Source organism: Bufo bufo, chromosome 8, assembly GCF_905171765.1.
Source record: "Bufo bufo chromosome 8, aBufBuf1.1, whole genome shotgun sequence".
In the NCBI taxonomy this organism is placed as follows: Eukaryota; Metazoa; Chordata; class Amphibia; order Anura; family Bufonidae; genus Bufo; species Bufo bufo.
In genome coordinates, this window is record NC_053396.1 from 173332744 (window position 1) to 173358273 (window position 25530).

General features: G+C 44.4%; 1 pseudogene; it reads right to left on the reverse strand.

Annotated features, from left to right (window-relative positions):
* Positions 1–4822: 4822 nt before the first annotated feature.
* On the reverse strand, positions 4823–13544 carry LOC120977910 (annotated as a pseudogene).
* Between the last annotated feature and the right edge of the window lie 11986 nt (positions 13545–25530).

The following is a 25530-nucleotide window of genomic DNA, read 5'->3' on the forward strand; positions in this document are numbered from 1 at the left end:
TTTGGAATGGGCGATTAGGGATGTGTCGGGTAGTAACTTCGTCATCCATTACTTGGATGACTTCCTTTGCGTGGGCCCGGCAAATTCGCGGGTTTGTTCAGTTTTGTTAAACACGTTATGCGGGTTGTTTGGGCAGTTCGGGGCTCCATTGGTGGGGGAAAAGACGGTGGGGCCTACAACTGAATTGAGTTTCTTGGGGATCATGATTGATTCGGAGCGAATAGAGTGTAGTCTGCCATCGGATAAATTGGAGGATCTGAGAAGGGAGGTGGCCAGGGCGGGGCGGTTGGAAAAAATAAAGCTTAGGGAACTTCAGTCGCTCCTTGGTAAGCTGAACTTAGCTTGCAGGATCATGCCAATGGGCAGGATCTTTTGTAGGCGGTTGGCTGGGGCGAAATCGGGGGTCTGGGCTCCGCATCATTTCATCAGGTTGGGCCGGGAGTTGAAGGCTGATCTAGCGGTTTGGGGTTCGTTTTTAGATAAGTATAACGGTCGGTCTTGTTTATGGGGGAGGTGGTGGATGCAGTGGATTTTGATTTGCTTTCAGACGCGGCAGGGGGTTGCGGGTACGGCGTGTACTGTGGTGGGCAATGGTGCACGGGAGTGTGGCCTGATAGCTGGGTTCAGAGGGGTTGGGTAAGAAATTTGGCCGTGTTGGTACTTTTCCCGATTGTAGTGGCGGTTCTGTTGTGGGGGAAGTTTTTCCGGAACAAGAAAGTTCGCTTTCATTGTGATAACTTGGGGGTAGTTCAGGCGATCAACGGTTTATCGGCCTCGTCGCCATTGGTGATTCAGTTGTTGCAGAAGTTAGTGCTGGAGTGTTTGGTACTTAACGCTTGGGTGGTGGCTGTGCATGTGCCTGGGGTTGACAACTGTATCGCTGATGCTCTCTCTCGTTCACAGTGGGATCGGTTTCGTCAGCTAGCTCCGGGTGGAGGTGGGGGTAGAATGCCCAGTCTCGCTGTGGAACGTTCTGGAGTAGCAGTAGCAGGCCTTATCCGGTCACTTTTGGCGCCTGGTACGTGGGAAAGGTATTCGAGGGCTTGGGAGTGTTGGGAACAGTGGAAAGTGAGATTGGGTGTGGGCGCCGAGGATTTAGAAATACCTATGTTGTTGTTTATTGGGCATTGCAGGGATGAGGGTTGGTCTGTTTCTAGGATGAATAGTTGCTTGCCAGGGCTGATTTTTGGTTTTCGGCTCAGGAATTTAAGGGATGTAACTAAATCGTTTTTGGTAGCGCGGGCCATGAAGGGTTGGCGTTGGGAAAAGGCAGGGGTAGACTCCCGCCGCCCGGTGTCGTTTACATTGTTGGTTAAGTTGGGGGAGCAGTTGGGTACGGTGTGCAGGTCAGACGGGGAAGTGAAGTTGTTCAGACTGGCTTTTTCGCTGGCGTTTTTTGGGGCATTGTGGCTAGGCGAATTGGCTAGCCCGACAGTGGATAGAAAAGGGGGGCTGTTTAGGGATGACGTGGATGTTTTGCCTGATAGGGTGGAATTCGTGATCAGGCGGTCAAAGACTGACATGGAAGGGAAAGGGCGGCGGGTTGTTTTGTTTGAAATCCCAGATTGTCTAATGTGCCCACTACGTTGCATGCAGGATTTCATCGGGGGCAGGATGGGAGACGGGTTTACCCCGTTATTGGTTCATGAAGATGGTTTCTTTCTTTAACGATTTCAGTTTTCGGCAGTTTTTAGGCGGTGTTTGGCCGAGTTGGGCGTGGGGTAGTTAGGTTTTTCCAGCCACTCGTTTAGAATTGGGGCGGCGACGGAGGCAGCTAGATGGGGGTTAGGCGACGACGTCATAAAAAGGATAGGTAGGTGGGAATCGGTACGATTTAGGTCACACGTAAGGCCAGAAGGGGTGATTTGGTGAGAGGTGGGAAATTGGGGAAATGTGTTCAGCAGTTGTGGCATGGTTGCTTCTTGTTTCTCTTGTTTCCTTTATTGTTGCAGGTTTGGACCCAGTGCTGGTTTGGCTGTTGGGTCATTCGTATTTGTGGTGGGGAGCTTCCAGGGCTCCGGTTAGGCCGGACGGTTTAAAGCTCGGTTTTGATCGTGAATTGGCAGTGGTAAGGTGGATTGGCAGGCGGGGGATGATGTGGAGTGGGGTTCTTCCGGAGTTTAACAGATTTTTTAGGCAGGACCGGGCCCCTGATGTTTTGGTCCTACATGTAGGGGGGAATGATTTGGGGGCTAGGCTCTTTAGGGAGTTGGTGAGAGACGTTAAATTTGATTTGTTGCGGTTATGGGCGTTGTACCCGGGGATGATAACGGTATGGTCGGACATCGTACTGAGAACGGTTTGGCGGGGGGCCCGCTCAGTGGAGGGTTTAAACAAGGCCCGAGTGAAAGTCAATAGGGCTATTGGGAGGTTCATGGTGAGGAATGGGGGATTAGCAGTGCGGCATCGGGATCTGGAGAAGAGTATTGGGGGGTTCTGGCGTAGTGACGGGGTGCACCTCAACACCCTGGGTTTGGATATGTGGAGCTTGGCAATACAGGAGGGCGTGGAGATTGCGGTGCAGGTGTGGAGGGACGCACGGGCTTGAGGGGGATCAAGCCTGTGCGTTTGTGGCGGTGGGAGGTCCTTGGAGTCGGTGTGATTCTATGGTAAGGAGGATGGGAGGGCCTTACAGGTGGGGCTGTACTCCCAGGATTGTTGGCGACTTTGTCGGAACTGTAAGGGTGAGCCATCAGGGGTGCCTCCGAGCTAGCGGTCAACGGCTGGGGGTAAGTTGGCTCACCTCGGCACGGTTGTTTTGGGTTTTAGGGCTTCAAGGACCTCCCCCTCGGAAAAGAAGGGACATACATGTTAATGTGTTTTGGTTGGCATTTATGAGGTATTATTATTATGATATTATATGTATGTTTGTAATAAATCGGCTGCTGTGGCCAAATTAATCCAAAAAGCAGTGTCAGTGTCTTTATTGGGGAAAGGGGGTTGGGGGAGGCATCTTGATTGAGGTGGGGTTGGGGTATGACTGTGGGGAGTCGAACGGTATTAACCAGTACCTCTGTTATGTGCTATTACTGTATCAGTAACGACCTGCACTACACAATTATCATGTCATGTATCCCGTACAGTGTATGCCATAAAAAAAACACAACAAAATAAAATGCCAGAATTGCTGCTTTTTGTTTCTTTGCCACAAAAAAAAAACAGAATAAGGCTAGATGAACACGACCGTATGTGTTTTGCGGTCCGCAAATTGCAGATCCACAAAAAAAATGGATGACGTCCGTATATCCATTTTCTGCGGATCTATTGTAACAATGCCTATCCTTGTCCGCAAAACGGACAAGAATAGGACATGTACTATTTTTTTGGCGGGGCTATGGAACAGAGCAACGGATGCGGACAGCACACGGAGTGCTGTCTGCATCTTTTGTGGCCCCATTGAAGTGAATGGGTCAGCACCCAAACCGCTAAAAATGCGGCTCGGATGCGGAACCAAACCACATTCGTGTGCATGTAGCCTAAGGCCTCATGCACACGAACGTATATTCTTTCCGTGTCTGTTCCGTTTTTTTGGCGGACCCATTGAAATGAATGGTTCTGTATACGGTCCACAAAAAAAACGGAAGTTACTCAGTGTGCATTTCGTTTCCTTATGTCCGTATTTCCATTCTGCAAAAAAATAGAACATGTCCTATTATTGTCCGCATTACGGACAAGTATAGTACTGTTATATCAGGGTCCAGCTGTTCTGTTCCTCAAAATACAGAATGCACACGAATGTCATCCGTATTTTGTGCGGATCCGGTTTTTGCAGACCGCAAAATACATATGGTCGTGTGCATGAGGCCTAACGTGATCAAAAAGTGTTATACACCCCAAGATGATGCAAATGAAGACTGCAAGTTGTCCCACAAAAATCAAGCCCTTACACAGCTCAGTAAAAAGAAAAAAAAAACTAAAGTTATTGGATTTGGGTTGCAGCAATGTAAAAACATTTTCTTATTTTTATAGTGCAAAAGTAATAAAACATAAAAAAAATACATGTAGTTGGCATTGCTATAATTGTACCGACCCAGAGAATAACATCTTATTGATGCTGAAAAATTAACACAAATTTATAACACAAAACCTCCTTAGCAATATTGCTGTTTTTTCCCATCTTCCTCCCAGAAAGTGTTAATAAAAGTTATTCAGTAAGATATGTATATCCCAAAATGCCACCATTAAAAACTACAAATTGTCCCACGAAAGCAATCCCTCATACGGCTACATAGATGTAAAAATAAAAAGTTATAGCTCCTGAAGGTAACAATGAAAAACTGAAAAAAATATATATATCGCCTGGTCATGAGGCTCAAAACCGGCGGGTCACTAAGGGGTAAATATACAAATATATAAAAATTTATGGTATAGGAAATGTTCAAAAGGGCCAAGTAATACCCACCAATAGAGATGAGCGAATTTTTAAAAAAATTGGATTCGCCGGTTTGCCGAATTTTTGGGGAAAAAATTTGGTTCAATCCAAATTTATTTGCGGTGAATTAAATAAAAAAAAAACTATTTCCTGGCTGCAGAGAGCCTTTCTAGTGGTGTACCACGATGGTAATGCATATTGATCATGAAATGTATGGGGTTATGGCTACACAATCACAGCTGGAAAGAAACTGGTCGGGGCAGGCAACACCCCCCGAAAATCTTCATAAATAAGCCTTAGTATGTGCAGGTCTCACAGCCGCTATACTAGAAGGGTAAGAAGCGGTATAACATGTAGTAAGCACTGCAGGGATCATCTCTAAGACATGTAAGATGTCCGGGGGTCCCCGAACATTGTGGAAAAGGTCTGAGATGAGAGTCGTCCATGTGTTCAATACTGGATGTTATTGATGGCCAGCTCTGTGATAAATCCCAGCACTCGGATTAGGTAGTCCTTACTGAGGAACTTTTTATTCACAATGCGCTGATGCCACAGATGCCGTCACCTTGACGAGCTGAGTTGCTGATAAGTATTAAGGCTAAGGTATTGCCGTATTTGTGTGAGGGGAGGCTCCCTCTCACGGCATATAAGGCTTACCCCCATAGCCCACGTCGCGCGGCTCGTTGCTTTTCCGGCGAGTTTTACTTCCGGGTTGGCACTTTTCGGCAGCGCTCACAGACGTCACGTGGCTAATCGCGATCGGAGTCTCAGCGTCAGCTCCGGTTCTCCGTCTGCAAAGCATCGGACTTAAGGTGATAAGGTTGGGGGGGGTAGGCGTTAGACGCCGGTACATGCCAAAGTATGGCGCAGACTTACTACATGTGCGCGGCGGTCACTGGCCGCATCACTTACCCGGCAGCCGGTCAGTCAGCCGGCGTGGCTACGCTTACATCCATGGGCATGGTAGGGGCGTGTCTTACGTGTCTGGGGCATGTGCCGCAGCCACGTGTGCCTCACTGGGCGGCATTTGAGCGCGGTGCTCGCGTACGGGCAGGTCATGGTCCTTCAGTGGGGGCCGCAGTTGTTGTGGTCCTTGGCATGGCAGTCTGGCGGTACACTTCAGTGCCCTCAGTCAAAGTCTTCAGGGCACATCGCCTGGTCCGGCTCATGGACACTGGGTAATAAAACTACTAGGCGTGTAGTTATTGCAGGCAGCAGCCCATATCGCACTGCATTGTGGCTTCTCATTGGCACACACGTAGTAGTTTTGTTGTCTTCAGCCAGCGCTAGATAAAGCATATAATGGTTGCACATCAAAATACATGGCTCATTAGAGTTTAACCTATCAGGGTTCTAGGTGGTAACCGCAGTATCTTTTTCAGGTCAGTAGGATCGTCATCCCACAGCGCATATTGCCACTACGTATCTCCTGGTACTTTGTTTCCGGCAGGTAAAAAAATAAAAATAATAAATGGCGGGGGGGGGGGAAGGGGTAGTAGAGGTCATGCAATATGTTGAGTTTCCTTTCTCCCCTTTCCCCTTTAACTCGCAGCAGTAGGGCATATCCGCATTGGTTCAGGTAGGTGACACGGAGTCCGTCTTGGGGGTAGGGGTTTTGGTGTCACGGTCTAGTAGCACGGGGGTGTGGCACATCCTATGCAGGGTATTCTACTCCTGAAAAAAGAAAAAAAAATATATATAAAAAAAAAAACAAGGGGGAAGACATATATTTCTTTTCACCTCTTGCCTTGACCGTAGGGCACTGAGGTCTTGTCACTGCAGCCCTTGTGTCGTGTGTTGCGGGTACTGACGTTCGTGGTCTGTCACCAGTACAGATGCTCGTGGCTTGTTACCAATAGGCAGGCGCGGTCTGTCACTGGTGCAGGCACGAGGTCTGTCATGTCTACAGACGATCAAGGCCTGTGCCGATTGCAGGCGCCTATAGTCACAGAAGCTCAAACCCATCACGGCTGCAGACGCTCAGAAGTCTGTCATGACTACAGATGCTCAATAGTCTGTCACGACTACAGACGCACGCTAGTCTGTCACGACTACAGACGCTCAATAGTCTGTCACGACTACAGACGCTCGATAGTCTGTCACGACTACAGACGCTCGATAGTCTGTCACGACGGCGGACGCTCAATAGTCTGTCACGAATACAGACGCTCGATAGTCTGTCACGACTACAGACGCTCGATAGTCTGTCACGACTACAGAAGCTCAATAGTCTGTCACGACTACAGACGCTCAATAGTCTGTCACGACTACAGACGCTCAATAGTCTGTCACGACTACAGACGCTCAATAGTCTGTCACGACTACAGACGCTCAATAGTCTGTCACGACTACAGACGCTCAATAGTCTGTCACGACTACAGACGCTCAATAGTCTGTCACAGCTACAGGTCGCCAGGTAGTTATATATCTTGGGGTGGACCGTGGGTATGTCAACAGGTTCAGGAGTACGATGCCCGCTTCACTGGGCAGCACTGCATCATGTTAGCAGGCTCAGACATCACGGGTCCGGTGACACTGGTGGTGGGAGCACGAGAGTCGGTACCCATAGGTAACCACAGTTTCTTTTAGTTAGGATGTCTCAGCAGTCCCATGTGGAAGAGAGTGTCGCATCGCATAGTAATGAAGATACCCAATCCGAAAGAGAGGCGGTTCCAGCTCTCAGATCCTGGACTGTGCCGAGGCTCACGGCAGAACTGTTAAGGAGAGGAATTCCTTTTCCAGCGACCGCTAGGAAAGCGGAACTTTACAGGCTGCTGTTCTCAGAACCCCCTGCTTCAGGGGAGGACTCGGTGGCCACAGACACGATACAAAATTCCTTGTCACAACTTCACGCTGTAGTCAATACGATGGCGTCTTCTCTGTCCCGCTTTCAGACCAGATTAGAGGCAATGGAAAATACGGCCTCTACTTCAAACGCGGTTGGCCCGAATACTACCGTGCAGTTACTCACCCAGTCTTCTATTGTTGGCTCCCAGGTCAACCCTCTTAATATAGCACCATGTCATTTCATTCCAGCCAATGTGCGTCAAGACATATTAGATGGTAAGGACGTTAACTTAGCTTCCTTGCTCGTAGCCACGCACGAAACGCCGGATAGCAAGACCATAGCGTGTGGGGAGGTTTCAGTGATCCTGAAGTCCAGAGATGTCAGGCTTAACAGGAAGCTCACCGTAGCAGAGTTCGTACTTGCATTTAGCTTATTTAGAGATATAGTGTGTTCAGTGAGTCCCAATAGGAGAGAGGAGCTGGATCTGTATTTATACAAAGTTGTGGATTTAGCCAACAAATATGGCGGTACGGCATTTTATGAATACCACAGATCATTTTCAGCTAAAGCTGCAGCTGCGCACAGGCAATTTCAGCATACCATTGACTGGTCCATAGTCGATACCGAGCTGTTTTGCCGGCATTTTGCAGGTCTCAAAGCCCCGGCGTGTAGTAGCTGCGGCTCTTACGCACATGCCACAGATTGGTGTACTAGTGCCAGGCCAGAACGAGCACAAGCTAGCTATACTCCCCAACCTCCGTTTGCCAGGCTTACGACAGGCATAGACAAGTTAGGGCGGCCGATTAAATATCTTGGGAAAACACAGATATGTAACAACTTTAACACTACAGGTTGTTACTTTAATCATTGTAGGCTGCTGCACTTGTGTACCCTTTGTTTCAGGGCTCATTCTGTCACCGTGTGCCCCCAGAAAGGGCAACATTCAGCGTGACTAAGCGTGGTAGATACGGATTTGCTGGCCATATACAGTGGCGGAAATAATTATTTGACCCCTCACTGATTTTGTAAGTTTGTCCAATGACAAAGAAATGAAAAGTTTCAGAACAGTATCATTTCAATGGTAGGTTTATTGTAACAGTGGCAGATAGCACATCAAAAGGAAAATCGAAAAAATAACTTTAAATAAAAGATAGCAACTGATTTGCATTTCATTGAGTGAAATAAGTATTTGAACCCCTACCAACCATTAAGAGTTCTGGCTCCCACAGAGTGGTTAGACACTTCTACTCAATTAGTCACCCTCATTAAGGACACCTGTCTTAACTAGTCACCTGTATAAAAGACACCTGTCCACAGAATCAATCAATCAAGCAGACTCCAAACTCTCCAACATGGGAAAGACCAAAGAGCTGTCCAAGGATGTCAGAGACAAAATTGTAGACCTGCACAAGGCTGGAATGGGCTACAAAACCATTAGCAAGAAGCTGGGAGAGAAGGTGACAACTGTTGGTGCGATTGTTCGAAAATGGAAGGAGCACAAAATGACCATCAATCGACCTCGCGCTGGGGCTCCACGCAAGATCTCACCTCGTGGGGTGTCAATGGTTCTGAGAAAGGTGAAAAAGCATCCTAGAACTACACGGGAGGAGTTAGTTAATGACCTCAAATTAGCAGGGACCACAGTCACCAAGAAAACCATTGGAAACACATTACACCGCAATGGATTAAAATCCTGCAGGGCTCGCAAGGTCCCCCTGCTCAGGAAGGCACATGTGCAGGCCCGTCTGAAGTTTGCCAATGAACACCTGAATGATTCAGAGAGTGACTGGGAGAAGGTGCTGTGGTCTGATGAGACCAAAATAGAGCTCTTTGGCATTAACTCAACTCGCTGTGTTTGGAGGAAGAAAAATGCTGCCTATGACCCCCAAAACACCGTCCCCACCGTCAAGCATGGGGGTGGAAACATTTTGCTTTGGGGGTGTTTTTCTGCTAAGGGCACAGGACAACTTATTCGCATAAACGGGAAAATGGACGGAGCCATGTATCGTGAAATCCTGAGCGACAACCTCCTTCCCTCTGCCAGGAAACTGAAAATGGGTCGTGGATGGGTGTTCCAGCACGACAATGACCCAAAACATACAGCAAAGGCAACAAAGGAGTGGCTCAAGAAGAAGCACATTAAGGTCATGGAGTGGCCTAGTCAGTCTCCGGACCTTAATCCAATCGAAAACCTATGGAGGGAGCTCAAGCTCAGAGTTGCACAGAGACAGCCTCGAAACCTTAGGGATTTAGAGATGATCTGCAAAGAGGAGTGGACCAACATTCCTCCTAAAATGTGCGCAAACTTGGTCATCAATTACAAGAAACGTTTGACCTCTGTGCTTGCAAACAAGGGTTTTTCCACCAAGTATTAAGTCTTTTTTTGTTAGAGGGTTCAAATACTTATTTCACTCAATGAAATGCAAATCAGTTGCTATCTTTTATTTAAAGTTATTTTTTCGATTTTCCTTTTGATGTGCTATCTGCCACTGTTACAATAAACCTACCATTGAAATGATACTGTTCTGAGACTTTTCATTTCTTTGTCATTGGACAAACTTACAAAATCAGTGAGGGGTCAAATAATTATTTCCGCCACTGTATTTACTAGATTATCCAGATCAGAGTTGGGTACAGTTTCTGATCGATGGTCTTCGGCATGGCTTCCACACCGGTTTGGTGGCGCTGCCGCAGGTTACAAATGAATGCAAAAACCTGTTGTCTCCATTTCACACTTACTATCTGTCGAGTTAGAGAAGGGATATTTGATAGGTCCAATGGCAGAGTCCCCATATGATTGTTGGAGGGTCAACCCCATAGGTGTTGTCACAGGGAAATTCTCCAATAAAAAAAGGGTAATTTATGATTTGTCAGCTCCTCATTCACTCTCCATTCCAAGTTTGAACTCACTGATACCCTCTGAGGAAGTTTCTATGAAATATTCTTCCATAGATGAGGCCATACAGGTCATTCTGTCACTAGGCAAGGGAACCTGGTTGTCGAAAGCCGATATCACGGATGCTTTTAAGTTGTTACCTCTTAAACCTCAGCTGTGGCAGTGGCATGGCATTAAGTGGCAAGGGCAGTATTATTTTGCGAACAAACTGACTTTTGGCGCTAAGTCGAGTCCCTGGTTATTTGATCAGTTTGCCCAAGGCTTGCATTGGGTACTAGTGAATGTTTTTCGAGCACATCACGTAATCCACTACCTGGACGATTTCCTGTTAATCGAGCCACCCACACAGGTCCCACGAGATCTCACGGTGTTGAGAGGAGTTTTTGAAGACCTTAAAGTCCCCGTAGCCCCCAATAAAGTAGAGGGTCCAGGTAATGTCATTACTTTTCTAGGCATTCGCTTGGACACAGTTAGCATGCAAGCTAGTCTGCCTCACGACAAGTTAACTAGGATCAGAGAAGTAGTACACAAACTTGCACGTGTTAGAGTCACCACTAAAACAGATCTCCAGAGTCTACTTGGTATGTTGAACTTTGCAATGAGGATAATACCACAAGGTAGATCATTCATATCCAGGTTGCTGAAGCTTCTACCCTTAGCCCCGGGTCAGGATAGCGCGCTTAGGTTAGATCAGGATGCTTTAGCAGATCTCATGATGTGGGATGAATTTTTAGCACAGTGGAACGGAGTGTCATTCTTTGTCCCCTCTGTATCCAGTCATTCCCAGATCGTCCATACAGACGCAGCTTCTTCTACCGGGTTTGCGGCCATTTACAAGAAACATTGGATGGCCAGTCCTTGGCCACCTGAGGTTTTAGATATTCCAGGCTTTCTACAGTCATCCGCCCTTTTTGAGATATATCCTATAGTGGCAGCAGCTCATACGTGGGGCAGTCTGTGGGGTAACCAGACCGTGTTGTTTTTAACAGATAATGCAGCTCTGGTGGACATCATGATAAAGGGCAGGTCTGGGTCCAGAGAAATTATGGCATTTCTGAGGAGGTTTGTGTGGTTGTCGTTACAGCATAGGTTCAATTTTGTTTGCACGCATATTCAAGGACAGAGGAATCTTGCTGCAGACGCGCTATCCAGGCTTAATGTTCCATTCTTTTACAGGTTTCCCCAGGGGCAGATCCGCTACCAACTACGATCCCGCAGCACAACCTGCTAGTCATGCAGTAGCACCACTACTCCTCACTGCCAGATCCCTGGTGGAACAGTCCCTCTCCGTAAATACGTTGAAAGTGTACAAGACAGCATGGTCGTTGTTTAACAAATTCAGAGTCTCACATCCACCACTAGATATGGGACACATAACCTACCTAATGGCTTTTATTGGGTTTTGCCACTCAAATTTGAAGTTAGCTTACAACACAATCAAGCTATATTTAGCAGGAATCCAGCATTTCTGTTATCTGGCTCACCCGGAGCAGCCTTCCTTGTTTTCTGCCTATCCCATTAAGGCTATGTTACGGGGTATACAGAAAACCACCTTTCAGAAAACCACGGGCCGTCAGCCATTCACAGGTCCCATGTTTAGGGCAGTCTCTGACATGCTACGTAACCGCCCCTTTGGTCTAGAGATTAGTAGACTAGTAGAAACGGCATTATACCTGTCTTTTTTCGGTTTCCTAAGGCCCGGGGAATTTACGTGCACAGCCACTTCCACAAAGTTTCTTCGCAAGAAAGATCTAATTCCAGTTAGTTCAGGTTTCTTGCTTAATTTAGAACAGTCTAAAGCCGCTCGTCCGGGGGAGATGGTACGTATCAGGTATTTTCCCACCGGTAACCAGTGGTGTCCAGTCGAAGTCCTAAACCAATGGTTACTTCATATACGTACATCGTTACCAGACTAGCCATTGCTGCCTCACAACGGCACATCTCTCAGCATTCAGGTTTTCCTGAAGTACGTTAGGGCACTACTTGTCAATATCAATGTTAACCCAGCTAGCATCACGGGTCACTCATTTCGTATCGGCGCCGCCTCAGCCGCCTCCAAGAACGGTGTCCCGGACCATGTCATCAGGAAACTAGGGAGGTGGAAGTCCTCGTCATACCTTACGTACATCCCAGACCCATGTCATGAAATGTCTGTTGCTTTTCGTAATCTGTTGGCATAATACGTTGTTTTCATTAAAGCACTAACTACACTAACGTTTGTACTTTTTGGCCACTTTAGGCTACTTTTACGACAGCAGTTATGGCATAATTCTACTGCTTATTATGGTAAGGGGGTCGTGGTAGGGCATGCGTTCTGATAGCCTGTCCGAACACAAGTATTAAGGCTAAGGTATTGCCGTATTTGTGTGAGGGGAGGCTCCCTCTCACGGCATATAAGGCTCACCCCCATAGCCCACGTCGCGCGGCTCGTTGCTTTTCACCCGCCCACCCATTCCCCCTTTTTCAATTCTCAGACTACTAAGGTGGCCCACTTTAGGCTACTTTTACGACAGCAGTTATGGCATAATTCTACTGCTTATTATGGTAAGGGGGTCGTGGTAGGGCATGCGTTCTGATAGCCTGTCCGAACACAAGTGGATTCTAAAGTGTCTGAACAACTGCGACTAAAGACATTGGAATAAATTGTCCACTTTCTCCAACATGACCTCGACCTTTGATTTATGAATATCATTTCATAAAGTCTTGAAGTCCTCTGCGTGGATGGCATAAGAAATGTCCATGTGAGGTTTGACAGCCACAGAGAAAACAAGATCTGTGGCCGACACTGATCCAGACACGTCATACCCGGTCAACATCGCTGTTAGCCACGTAAGGTCGTGAGAACTGATCACCAGCTTACCGAAACAGCCAAAGCTTCTTTGGAACCACGATCCTACGATAGCCGTGAGCACCTCAGAGCCATTATAAAGGAAGAGCGGGAGGCAAGTAAATGTCTCTGGTAACACCTCCAATAGATCATCCTCTGTGTACGTCCCGCAGAACCAACCTGTCCACACAATCCGGTCCTCTGTGCTTGCCTTGGTGAGTGGAGGCTTGGATGAAATCTGTATTAGCACAGCCAGTGGATCTCTGTCCTTTCCTTTGAGTCCAGGTAAACAGGAAAATTTGGCTTTTAGATTCAGCTCTGAGACCACTTCAATGGCAAGACCCTTCTGCTTCGCGGCAGCTATGTGGGCAGACAGGTGCTTGGAATACTCTTTCAGTCTGGTGTATGAGAAATTATACATTGGTGTCACGCTGTACAGAGTCCATTGTTTTTGAAGTAGCAAAGCAGCCTATGCCAGAACAAGAGTTTCCTGCAAGAGGGTGCACTGCGGCATTTTTCTTTTAGACAAGCTTCGCAATGCAGACAGTCGACGTGCACAGGTGAAGCTTTCGGGAGGATACCTCGAGCTGCGTAAATGACTGCTCCTTCGTGCCAATTACCTACTTCTGGGGGTTAACACCCCATCGGTTGGTGTTTGCATATTCTTGCGATAAATGATGTTCCCGTTCACTGACTGTAAACAGAGATCTTGACAGACAAATGTATCAAACTCTGCCGCCATCTTTCTAGGCTCCACGTCTCCAGTCCCCTGACCAGATAGATTTACCAGCATCTGTTCCAGGACATAAGGCAATGGAATGACGTTGTTCATCCTGTAGTCCTGGCGACTGACAAATAACGTGGCCTCCTCAAAGGCCCTGAGCATACGGCAGGTGTCACGCATGAGCCGTCACTGGCCGACATCGAAGTTACAAAGGGGAGTACTCCTGTCTGCTTGGATCATCAGGAAATCGTTTTTGGCCTCTCTGTTCGTATAGTCGGTCCAACATATGTAGGGTGGAATTCCAACGGGTGGAAATGTCACATATCAGCCTATGTTGGGGGATGCTGTTCTGCCGCTGCCATTTAAGGAGGGTGTGCTTTGTGGTGTACGAGTGGCTGAAGTGCATGCAAAGTTTCCTGGTCATTATTAGGATGGGTGGAAGTCTTCAGGAACCGCTTGACAACCAGATTGAACACGTGTGCCATGCAGGGCACATGGCTCAGCCCTCCTTGATGCAGGGCCGACACCATGTTCTTCCTGTTGTCGGTCACCATGGTTCCGATTTTCAGTTGTCGCGGAGCAAGCCAGGATTCGATTTCTTGCTGAAGGATATGGAGCAGTTCCTCCCCTGCGTGACTCCGTTCGCCCAGGCAAACCAAGTGCAGAACAGCCTGAGAGTGATGAGAGGGGTCAGACATGGCTTGCATACACTACATGCCTCCAACATAATTCTTGGATCTCTACATGAAAATAATGTATTTGCTGTAAATTGTGCGAGGGGCATAGTTGGAGACATAGACTTCGCAAGAGATACAAAGCGGAGAAGTTTGCTTTGAAATAAAAAATTTCACCACTAATTCGGCCCATTCTGTAAAAGGAGGTGTACAGTCACCCATCAATTTTTCAAAAAAAAAGCCCATTTCACATAACAAATTTCACCACTATGTAATTCGTCCCATACTGCAAAAGGAGGTGTACAATCATTCATAAATTTTCTGAAAAAATGCCATTGTCACATAAAGAATTTCACCACTAAGTACTTCGGTCCATAGCGCAAAAGGAGATGTACATTCACCCATACATTTTCTGAAAAAAAGCCTGTGTCACAAAGATTTTCACCACTAAGTAAGTCGGTCTATACCGCAAAAGGAGGTGTAAATTCATCCATACATTTTCCGAAAAAAAGCTAGTGTTACATAAAGAATTTCACCACTAAGTAATTCGGTCCATAGTGTCATTGCTGTGCTCTTTGCTTTACTGTTTAATTACATTAGATAGTTAGCTCATATATATATATATAATACAAATAGTTAGTGGGAGATAGTGTAGGTTAGATCGTGATATAGTTCTGCCGTCTATACAGGTATATGCTACAGACTTAGTGCTATGATGTCACAAGTTCACAACAATACTTAGTGCACTAATTAGTAATATGTAGTCAGACGTGCTAAAATGTGAAGTTGCACAAAAATATTCGCATCATTAATTGCCAATTTGCACAGTCGCAAATATATTAGAGCACTCTATCTGCATATAAAGCTATTGTAATGTTCTGCCGTGCCAACCATTTTCTCCAGTCTCAAGAAACTTCTAGCAGCTTGAAAAATGTAGCAACAGTGACCCACGCCTGTATTGCTCGCGAATACGCGCATTTTACATTGCCGATTTTCGCAATCAAGAAAATAATAGCAAATTCTCGAATTCGCAAATATATGATGAATATTCACACAAATATTCGCGAAATATCGAGAATTTGAATATTGCCCCTGTCGCTCATCACTAGTAACCTGTACATTTTCCCAAAGAAAGCCTGTGTCACATAAAGATTTTCACCAATAAGTAATTCGGTCCATACCGCAAAAGGAGGTGTGCAGTCACCCATACATTTTCCCGAAAAAGGCCTGTGTCACATAAAAAGTTTCACAGCAAAAAGGGCTTTACCACATATAACTGCACCGCTGAACGGCAATTAGGCCCTAATTTTTTAATACTTTTACACTACACAAAAGACTTTTCAACAGATGAGTGCAACGCTGGATGGCGAATATATTTTTATTTCACCACTAATACACGGCAAACAGGACTGTAAAATATATCACTGCACCGTTGAATGGCAATTAGGCCTTAATTTTTTTTATTTTTACACTACACAAAAGGCTTTTCAACAGATAAGTGCAACGCTGGACGGCGAATATATTTTTATTTTGCCACTAATACATGGCAAAAAGGGCTTAAAGGGAACCTGTCACCGGGATTTTATGTATAGAGCTGAGGACACGGGTTGCTAGATGGCCGCTAGCACATCTGCAATTCCCAATACCCATAGCTCTGTGTGCTTTTATTGTGTAAAAAAAAAAAATTTGATCCATATTCAAATTAACCTGAGATGTGTCGTGTACGTGAGATGAGTCCAGCGTGAAGGAGCCCAGCACCGCCCCGCATCCTTAGAATCTCCTCCTTGCTCCCCGACATCAGAAAGCCAGAGCGCCGTAATCTCGCGATGCGCGAGCTAGCGCATACGCAGTTCCTTCCCTGAGGCTGATGCCAGCACAGGGAAGGATTACTATGATGACACTGCTCATGCGCTAGCTCGCGCATCACGAGATTATGGCGCTCTGGCTTTCTGATGTCGGGGAGCTAGGAGGAGAGTCTGAGGATGCGGGGCGGTGCTGGGCTCCTTCACGCTGGACTCATCTCACGTACAGGACACATCTCAGGTTAATTTGCATATGGATCAAATCGGTTTATTTACACAATAAAAGCACACAGAGCTATGGGGACTGGGTATTGCAGATGTGCTAGTGGCCATCTAGCAACACATGTCCTCAGCTCTATACATCAAATCCAGGTGACAGGTTCCCTTTAACATATAACTGCACCACACAAGGGCAAATTAGACGTACTATAGAAATATTTCCTTGCAATAAACCCTGTTAACAGCAGCACTTGCACCCCAATAACAAGAACGATTTGCTGGAATGACAGAGCTGTATAATGGCAATTTGGATCCCCAGTCAGTGCAGCAAGGTGTAATAGGATTGTTCCTGTTACCCAGTCAACATCAACTACTGAACCCTGTTCTACACAAATGCTGTGGAATGATTCCTCCCTATCCTTTCCCTGCACTTATAAATAGTTTTTTTTAGCACAATGATGTTTTTTCTATCACTCTCCCTAGCGCCTGCAGACGTCTCTCCCTGCACTAAGTACACTAGTAAATGGCAGTATCTAAGATGGCTGTGGATATTTATAGGGCTGTGACATCACAGGGCTGGCTGGCTGCTGATTGGCTGCATGCATGGCATTATGGGTGATCCCGCCTTCCTAGAGTTCCTTTCTCCATGTCTTGACACGTGCAGCAACAAATATTTTTAAAAAAAGGCGATTCATTACCATGAAGTGCGAGAAAATTTGCATTCGGTGCGAATCAAATTATTCCTGAAATTCGTAACGAATTCCACATCGTCAGCTTCGATTCACTCATCTCTACCCACCAATTCTTTCTTGTAGAGACAATGGCAGGTTCACACGGCCAGCCATGGTCAGCAACTGTCCACTAAAAACAGCTCTGGTCTAAGCACTGCGAAACAGAAAAGAAAGTAATGTAGAAGCACTAGACTCATTTACCAATTCACATGTGAAACTGGAAATATGCACTCCACCCGAGAGGGAGGACTGACAGGGGTAAGCTCAAAACCCGAGTCCAAACAAATGAGGTAGGGGGCGGCACAGTCACACAGGCACTGTATCAATGTGAAGCAGTCGGTGCAAATCACAAGGCTGGCGAGGAAACATGCACTCGGCGGTGCGCAGCTGGAGACAGTAGGTAGAATATAACTGATACCGGTATGTAGAAAAATGAACAGCGGCACTCACCAGTGTGCGATGATAGACAGCAGCTTTATTCAGAAAGAAATAAGGCAGGGGGCGGACAATTCAAGCACGCAACTAACAGCGGCGGCCGTTTCGCGCTATCTGCGCTTCATCAGGCTGTGCGTCAATGCGTGCTTGCGCCAGCACTCCTTTTAAACCTCCGGTGCGGGTTATCGTCATGGAAACAGACGAATCAGACCGCACCGGAGCAGAAGGAGGTACATTCAACAAATACAAACAAAGAACATGCAAAGAGACAGGGACAAATACAAATGCATAATACACATATGAATAGACAAAATCAAAAAAACTTACAGAAATGGGCTGAGGTCGTTTCTGTCATTGAACCCAAGTTCCCCTAGCGCTTGTGTATGTATAGTACTGTTAAAAGGCAAAGGAGCCAAAAAAAGAGACTCCTTTGCTCTCTGCTGACTTTGGGGGTCCCTTTCTAGAGATAATTGCCAGTCTCAGAGGTGAGACTCGCATTTATATGACAATGGTGGTATATCATAGCAATATGTCACGAATGTAAGATGAGACAACCCCTTTAAGAACCTCATGCATGCCAAGACATGTAAGTGCCTGTATTTCTGCACCCATACTTGATACTGAATGAATCGAGATGTTTTGAATATTTGGTTCCCATTTTTTTATCATTTGCGGGCTGTATCATTAAAGGGGTTGTCTCACTTCAGCAAGTGGCATTTATCATGTAGAGAAAGTTAATACAAGGCACTAATGTATTGTGATTGTCCATATTGCCTCCTTGCTGGTTAGATTCATTGGTGATAGACCGTGTGATGGACCATATGATGAGCGCAGTGACGCCATCAAAGGTCCTTTAGCCAGGTCCTGAAGAAATTAGAAAGAAGAGGAGATCCGCTACGCGATCAAGTGGATGGGGTGAGTTAAATTTGTTTATTATTTTTAACCCCTCAATGGACATTTTACTAAGCATTCTGTATTAAGAATGCTATTATTTTCCCTTATAACCATGTTATAAGGGAAAATAATAAAATCTACACAACACTGATCCCAAACCGGAACTTCCCGCAACGCATCCGCATCTTTTCCCGCAACGCCATTGTGAAACCAGCCTAAGGCTTTCCATCAGTTTGGATGTTACCATTAGAGATGAGTGAATTCATTCTAAGCAAATCTAATTTGACCAGATTTTTCCCAAAATTCTGGTCAAAGCTAGATCCAATTTTTGGGCAATTTTTATTATTGTAAATTTATTCTAATGGCATTAGCTATTTTTCAAATCAGAAGACGGCAAAAGATGATGAAAGAGAATGACATGAGCCTTAGCGGTGCACCTGTATACACACCATCGGTACAGTCCTAGGAGATCCCAGAGTGGGATATGCAACTTTTCAGGGCAACTTAAGCACTTTTAAATTGGGTTGAATTTATTCAGACAAAATCACATTGTCCGACTGATTAGGCCAAACCAAATCCGAAACGATTTTCAAGAAAATCACTCATCACTAGTTACACATATTCCCCATTATTTCTGTCACCAGAAACACATCAAATAAAATATCCATCATTGCGTCTGAAATGTAAAATCAGTCTTTTTCTTTGTAAAATCAATAAAATTGCACGTCATGTTTCTGTACTTCCCCAGTACTTAGAGATACAGATGACTTGTGAATTTACGCAGGTGTTTGTTTCAGTTGTTTTGTGGTTACTTTTATCTAAGAACGTTCCATACATAGAACAATGGTCAAAAAAAAATAACAAACTTAAACCGTCTGAATTTATTGAAGACACTGTGAAGCTTCATTCTTCCTGTTTCCCATGTAATGTTCATATTGACAGGAACTGGATTTATGCTTTTATATTGGCGTTTTGTAAATATACAGCTTTTTACAGTTTTGTACATCTAAACGACTTAATGAAACCATAAATGCTGCTATAGAAGGAGTTTTTTTTCTGAGATTTTGATATTGATAGCCTATTCTCAGGAGGTGAAGAAGTGGCGGTTCAACTCCTGGCACCACCACAGATGAGCTGTTTGAGGAGGCTGCGGCACTCTGGTGAGAGCTTTGGCCTCCTCTCAGCTCACCAAGCACAGTGCCCTACATTGTATAGAGGCTGTGTTTTCTATTGAAGCCCAGTCCAATTTAGTTGAGTTGGACTAAGCTTTGCCTAGGACATCATCTGGTGTGAATGGTGGATCCCGTGTTATCTGTACAGCCGTGTTACACATTGTAATCCTTCTTGCAATGATAATGAGATGACTGATGAGAAGTGATCTCTCCATAACAGAAATTTAGAAAACAAGGAAAATTTAAAATAAATTAACCAAATTTGTGGTAGGGCCATCCACTTCTCCAGAACTAGGCTTCCTGGATATTTCAATGGAGTTCCAACCAGAAACAGATAGGAGGTCAATCAGGTCTTTACTGCAGCTACAAGCTTGATTGAAAAAATTTGAGGGAGTAGAAGAAAATGTCACATAAGATAAGGTAAAACATTTTATTTTTGGTTCAACAGTTTCTCTCACTTGAAGTGTGCATGGATGAAAATTTCAAGTGAAGAACTTGAACAATAAATGTAGTGCTTGGATAGTGAGTTTTCCAGATTAGTCATAGCATTATTTTTTATTAAGTGAAGGGAACTCTGTCTGTTCCTAGGTGTATATTTATTTAGATATTTACTATGATTTTCTTTTTGTTCTTTTGTTGTAGATGTATTAAAAAAAAAAAATTTACAAAAAATTTGGATTCTTGACTTCTGATTCTTACTTTCACAATAGCGTTTTTCTTTTCCAGTATTGAGTTACGCCCTAGGGGCTCAACGCCGAAAAAAAATGATCAGTTTTATCCTAATGCATTCAGTATGCATCAGGATGCATCAGTTCAGTCCCTCTTACGTTTTTTGGCCGGAGAAAATGCCGCACCATGCTGTATTTTTCTCTCCGGCCAAAAATCCTGAACACTTGCCGGAATGCCAGATTCCACTGAAATGTATTAGTGCATTAAAATTGCCACATTGACGGATCAGTTCTTCCGGTCCGCGCATGTGCAGACTTTTAAATCTGTGAAAAAAATAAATGCCGGATCCGTTTTTCCAGATGACACCGGAGAGACGGATCCGGTATTTCAATGCATTTGTCAGATGGATCCGCATCCGTCTGACAAATGCCAACGACGGAACTGCCTGCTGGAATCATCTGCCGAAAGTGTGAAAGTACCCTTAAAGGGAACCTGTCACCTGTATTTTGGGTAAGGAGCTGAGGACACGGGTTGCTAGATGGCCGCTAGCACATCCGCAATACCCAGTCCCCATAGCTCTGTGTGCTTTTATTGTGTAATAAAACCGATTTGATACATATGCAAATTATCCTGAGATGAGTCAGAGCTTGAAAATATGACTCTTCTCTGGTCACACAAGTAAGATATGACTCTGTTATGTTAATTTGCATAAAAGGCGGGAAGTACAAAAATGCATAACACTTATTGAATCGATTTGCAAATAAAATTAAAAGTGTAATTTATATGTTTAGGGTAACACAATGAATATTTAGAAACGCTCAGTGAGGGTAGCATAGTAGAGGTGACAGGTTCCCTTTAAACAGCACGTCACTTTCTGATGAAACATCCCCTTTACAGCATTTTAGTTTGTATCACTTTCCACCACAGCATTCAGGCTTTCTACCACTGACCAAACATTACCCACATTCCCACACTTGATTTTATGTTTAGAAAATTCTAAATCAATCAATGTGGGGAAATTTTTTCAAGATGGTGATATTTGAAGCTAGTTTTGCTTGAGTCTGCTTTGGCATACTTTGCGCTAAATTTATTGAATGTCATGCACTACTTCTTAAATTTAAATGTATCACTTTTATCTATGTAGAAATGGTTCTCTAGTTTTGTTTTACTCCACTCTCCTAGTGGTGAGAGTTTGCAACTTTTTTTTTCTGTAGCTTGATCAATCAAATTTTTGCAAAGTAATAATCTGGAGTGAAACTAATTCACAGAGTTTACCGTGTCCACTCCCCAACGCACTATTCAAACCTGAATGGAGGAAAAATGGAAAAAGTTGCAGATTTTCACACATATAAACCCAACAAGTCACCAGTCATAGGCTACATGCCCACGACCATTGTTTTGGTCCGCATCCGAGCCGCAGTTTTTGCGGCTTGGATGCGGACCCATTCACTTCAGTGGGGCCGCAAAAGATGCAGACAGCACTCCGTGTGCTGTCCGCATCCGTTGCTCCGTTCCGTGGTCCGCAAAAAAATGATAACTTGTCCTATTCTTGTCCCTTTTGCGAACAAGAATAGGCAGTTATATTAATGGCTGTCCGTGCCATTTCGCAAATTGCGGAACGCACACGGACGCCATCCGTGTTTCGCAGATCCGCAATTTGCGGATCGCAAAACAAACAATGGTCGTGTGCATATAGCCTTATGCTGCAACTTTTTCAAGCCGGATTTCTATAGTTCAGGGCATGAAAATTCCCCTCTGTATTTTCGACATTAATATGGGCTTTACACAAAGGTTTATGGGTCTCTGGACCAGCAGGGTTTTCAAACCATCAGATGCCTGTCTAAGAGAATTATACTGTACACCATTTCTGTTGCAAAATGAATACTTTTATGAAATAAGGTTGAGACTTACATATTTTTTTTATATCTTTAGAGAAATAGCTGAATACAGATTGTTTGCACAGCACAGAAGCACCTGCAGGGCAGATTTCAAGCAGCCACTCTGAAGAGGAAATGGATGTTTTCCTAGCTTGTCGATTTCAGATATTCTTACAATGGCAAAAGTCTTATAAGGCAAACCACACACTGAGCAATGCGCTGCTATTAAGGTGTGGTTGTAAGACCCCCCTTGAATCTATTAGTCTGGGAATGAGAGCAGAAGAAATATATTTCTATACTTTGTATTCCTGAGTTACCACAATATTATTTCTGGGTAACCTAAATGTTTTCATTTTTTTGGAATGGAAGTTTTAGCCACTTGCATTGAACTTGAGCAAGTAATCATTGAGGGAAAGATTCCATGCAGCCCAAATCTTAAATTAAAAGCACTAAAGTAGACTTTAAACATATGGAATTGCTATATTGCCACATCAATATATTCTGGAGCTGCACTCTGAATTGCTTAAATAATGATTCCCTAAGGTATGCGTATTGTAAGAACTTTCCATAAATCAATAGTACATGTAAAAAGAAGAAATGTTGTCCTATCAGTATTTGAGATAAGAAAATTGATTCTAAACCAATCTAAACTAACCCAAATTTTCTAAACATTCAGGTCAATCCAAATTTTTGGCGATTCGATTAAGTTGTATTTCTCCAAATAACATCAATCATTCTTAAGATCAGAAGATAGAAAAGATGAAGAAGGAGAAACACAGGTGGTGCACATGTACAGAATACACAATGGCAGAGATTTACCTCCAAGTGATACATTTGTTGGACCATTTTTAATGTAAAAAATTCTACAGTGCACTATGTTTTATAGACACTGTTTGTTACCACCAGCAGCCATGCGGTCGCCCATAGTCATATATGTCACATCACTTTAAGATTAAGACTAATTCTTTCTTGACTTCAAATAGCTTTAAAGGGGGGTGGAGACAGTCTAAGGAGACCCCAGAATGTCACCCACAACTTTTCAGGGCAATTGGAACACTTTCAATTCTGGTCAAGGGAGGGAGGGGAAGAAAGGGGACGCAGCTTCTGTAGCTCTACTTCTCTGTGCTTAAGAGTTATACTATGAAAGGAGAGGGGATGATGTAGCGGACAGGAAGAGAGAGAAGGGAGATGGCACATGCACACTGCGCGCGATGTCTCCCCGTACAGCTGATCGATTGGGGTCCAAAACACTGAGGATAGGTCATCAATATTATAAAGCCTGGAATACCACTTTAAGTCCAAAGTAGGGAAATATATATATACAGTCGTGGACAAAAGTTTTGAGAATTGCATAAATATTGGAAATTGGAAAAGTTGCTGCTTAAGTTTATATAATAGCAATTTGCATATACTCCAGAATGTTATGAAGAGTGATCAGATAAATTGCATAGTCCTTCTTTGCCATGAAAATTAACTTAATTAAAAAAAAAACTTTCCACTGCATTTCATTGCTGTCATTAAAGGACCTGCTGAGATAATTTCAGTAATCGTCTTGTTAACTCAGGTGAGAATGTTGACGAGCTTATTATGTCAGGCTGATTGGGTTAAAATGGCAGACTTGACATGTTAAAAGGAGGGTGATGCTTGAAATCATTGTTATTCCATTGTTAACCATGGTGACCTGCAAAGAAACGCGTGCAGCCATCATTGCGTTGCATAAAAATGGCTTCACAGGCAAGGATATTGTGGCTACTAAGATTGCACCTCAATCAACAATTTATAGGATCATCAAGAACTTCAAGGAAAGAGGTTCAATTCTTGTTAAGAAGGCTTCAGGGCGTCCAAGAAAGTCCAGCAAGCGCCAGGATCGTCTCCTAAAGAGGATTCAGCTGCGGGATCGGAGTGCCACCAGTGCAGAGCTTGCTCAGGAATGGCAGCAGGCAGGTGTGAGCGCATCTGCACGGACAGTGAGGCAAAGACTTTTGGAAGATGGCCTGGTGTCAAGAAGGGCAGCAAAGAAGCCACTTCTCTCCAAAAAAAACATCAGGGACAGATTGATCTTCTGCAGAAAGTATGGTGAATGGACTGCTGAGGACTGGGGCAAAGTCATATTCTCTGATGAAGCCTCTTTCCAATTGTTTGGGGCATCTGGAAAAAGGCTTGTCCGGAGAAGAAAAGGTGAGCGCTACCATCAGTCCTGTGTCATGCCAACAGTAAAGCATCCTGAGACCATTCATGTGTGGGGTTGCTTCTCATCCAAGGGAGTGGGCTCATTCACAATTTTGCCCAAAAACACAGCCATGAATAAAGAATGGTACCAAAACACCCTCCAACAGCAACTTCTTCCAACAATCCAACAACAGTTTGGTGAAGAACAATGCATTTTCCAGCACGATGGAGCACCATGCCATAAGGCAAAAGTGATAACTAAGTGGCTCGGGGACCAAAACATTGACATTTTGGGTCCATGGCCTGGAAACTCCCCAGATCTTAATCCCATTGAGAACTTGTGGTCAATCCTCAAGAGGCGGGTGGACAAACAAAAACCCACTAATTCTGACAAACTCCAAGAAGTGATTATGAAAGAATGGGTTGCTATCAGTCAGGACTTGGCCCAGAAGTTGATTGAGAGCATGCCCAGTCGAATTGCAGAGGTCCTGAAAAAGAAGGGCCAACACTGCAAATACTGACTCTTTGCATAAATGTCATGTAATTGTCGATAAAAGCCTTTGAAACGTATGAAGTGTGTGTAATTATATTTCACTACATCACAGAAACAACTGAAACAAAGATCTAAAAGCAGTTTAGCAGCAAACTTTGTGAAAACAAATGTTTGTGTCATTCTCAACTTTTGGCCACGACTGTAGACTTGGTGAATAAGTGTGAAAATTGACATGCTCAGGCTGTGTTAGGGGGTTTTACAGGAAATGAATACATAGACCTACATGTGTTTTGCAGTCTCATTCTGCAAATATTAATGCTCTCCAAGTCAAAACTCTGAACATGAAGAAAACATATTTCAACCCAACATCTTCCAGTATCCCATTACATTACAGGACCTTGCTCCATACTGAAAACTGAACGTAAATTGCACTCTGAGGTTAAAGCCAATGCAAAGCGACAATCATCCAAAGTATTCGGTCGGTGTAAAATAAGCAAACTTGAAAGACAAGGAGGTCATGGAAAACAAGGCTGTTCTAGTTATCCAAACCTTGGTTTGTTTGAGAATCCAGAGTCAACAATATGAAAACTCCACATGACTCTCCACATAATAAACAGTGGATGGTTACAGAACTGTGAACAGAGCTACGAGCCAAGATTATCATTATTTTTTATTTCAATTTTGTTATTTTAATATAACTTATAAAAGGGGATTTTGAAGTAGGCATTGCCATTTTGGGGAAGAAATGTGTTGGGGGGTTTATTAGGAAATAGTCTGAAGAACTAGTG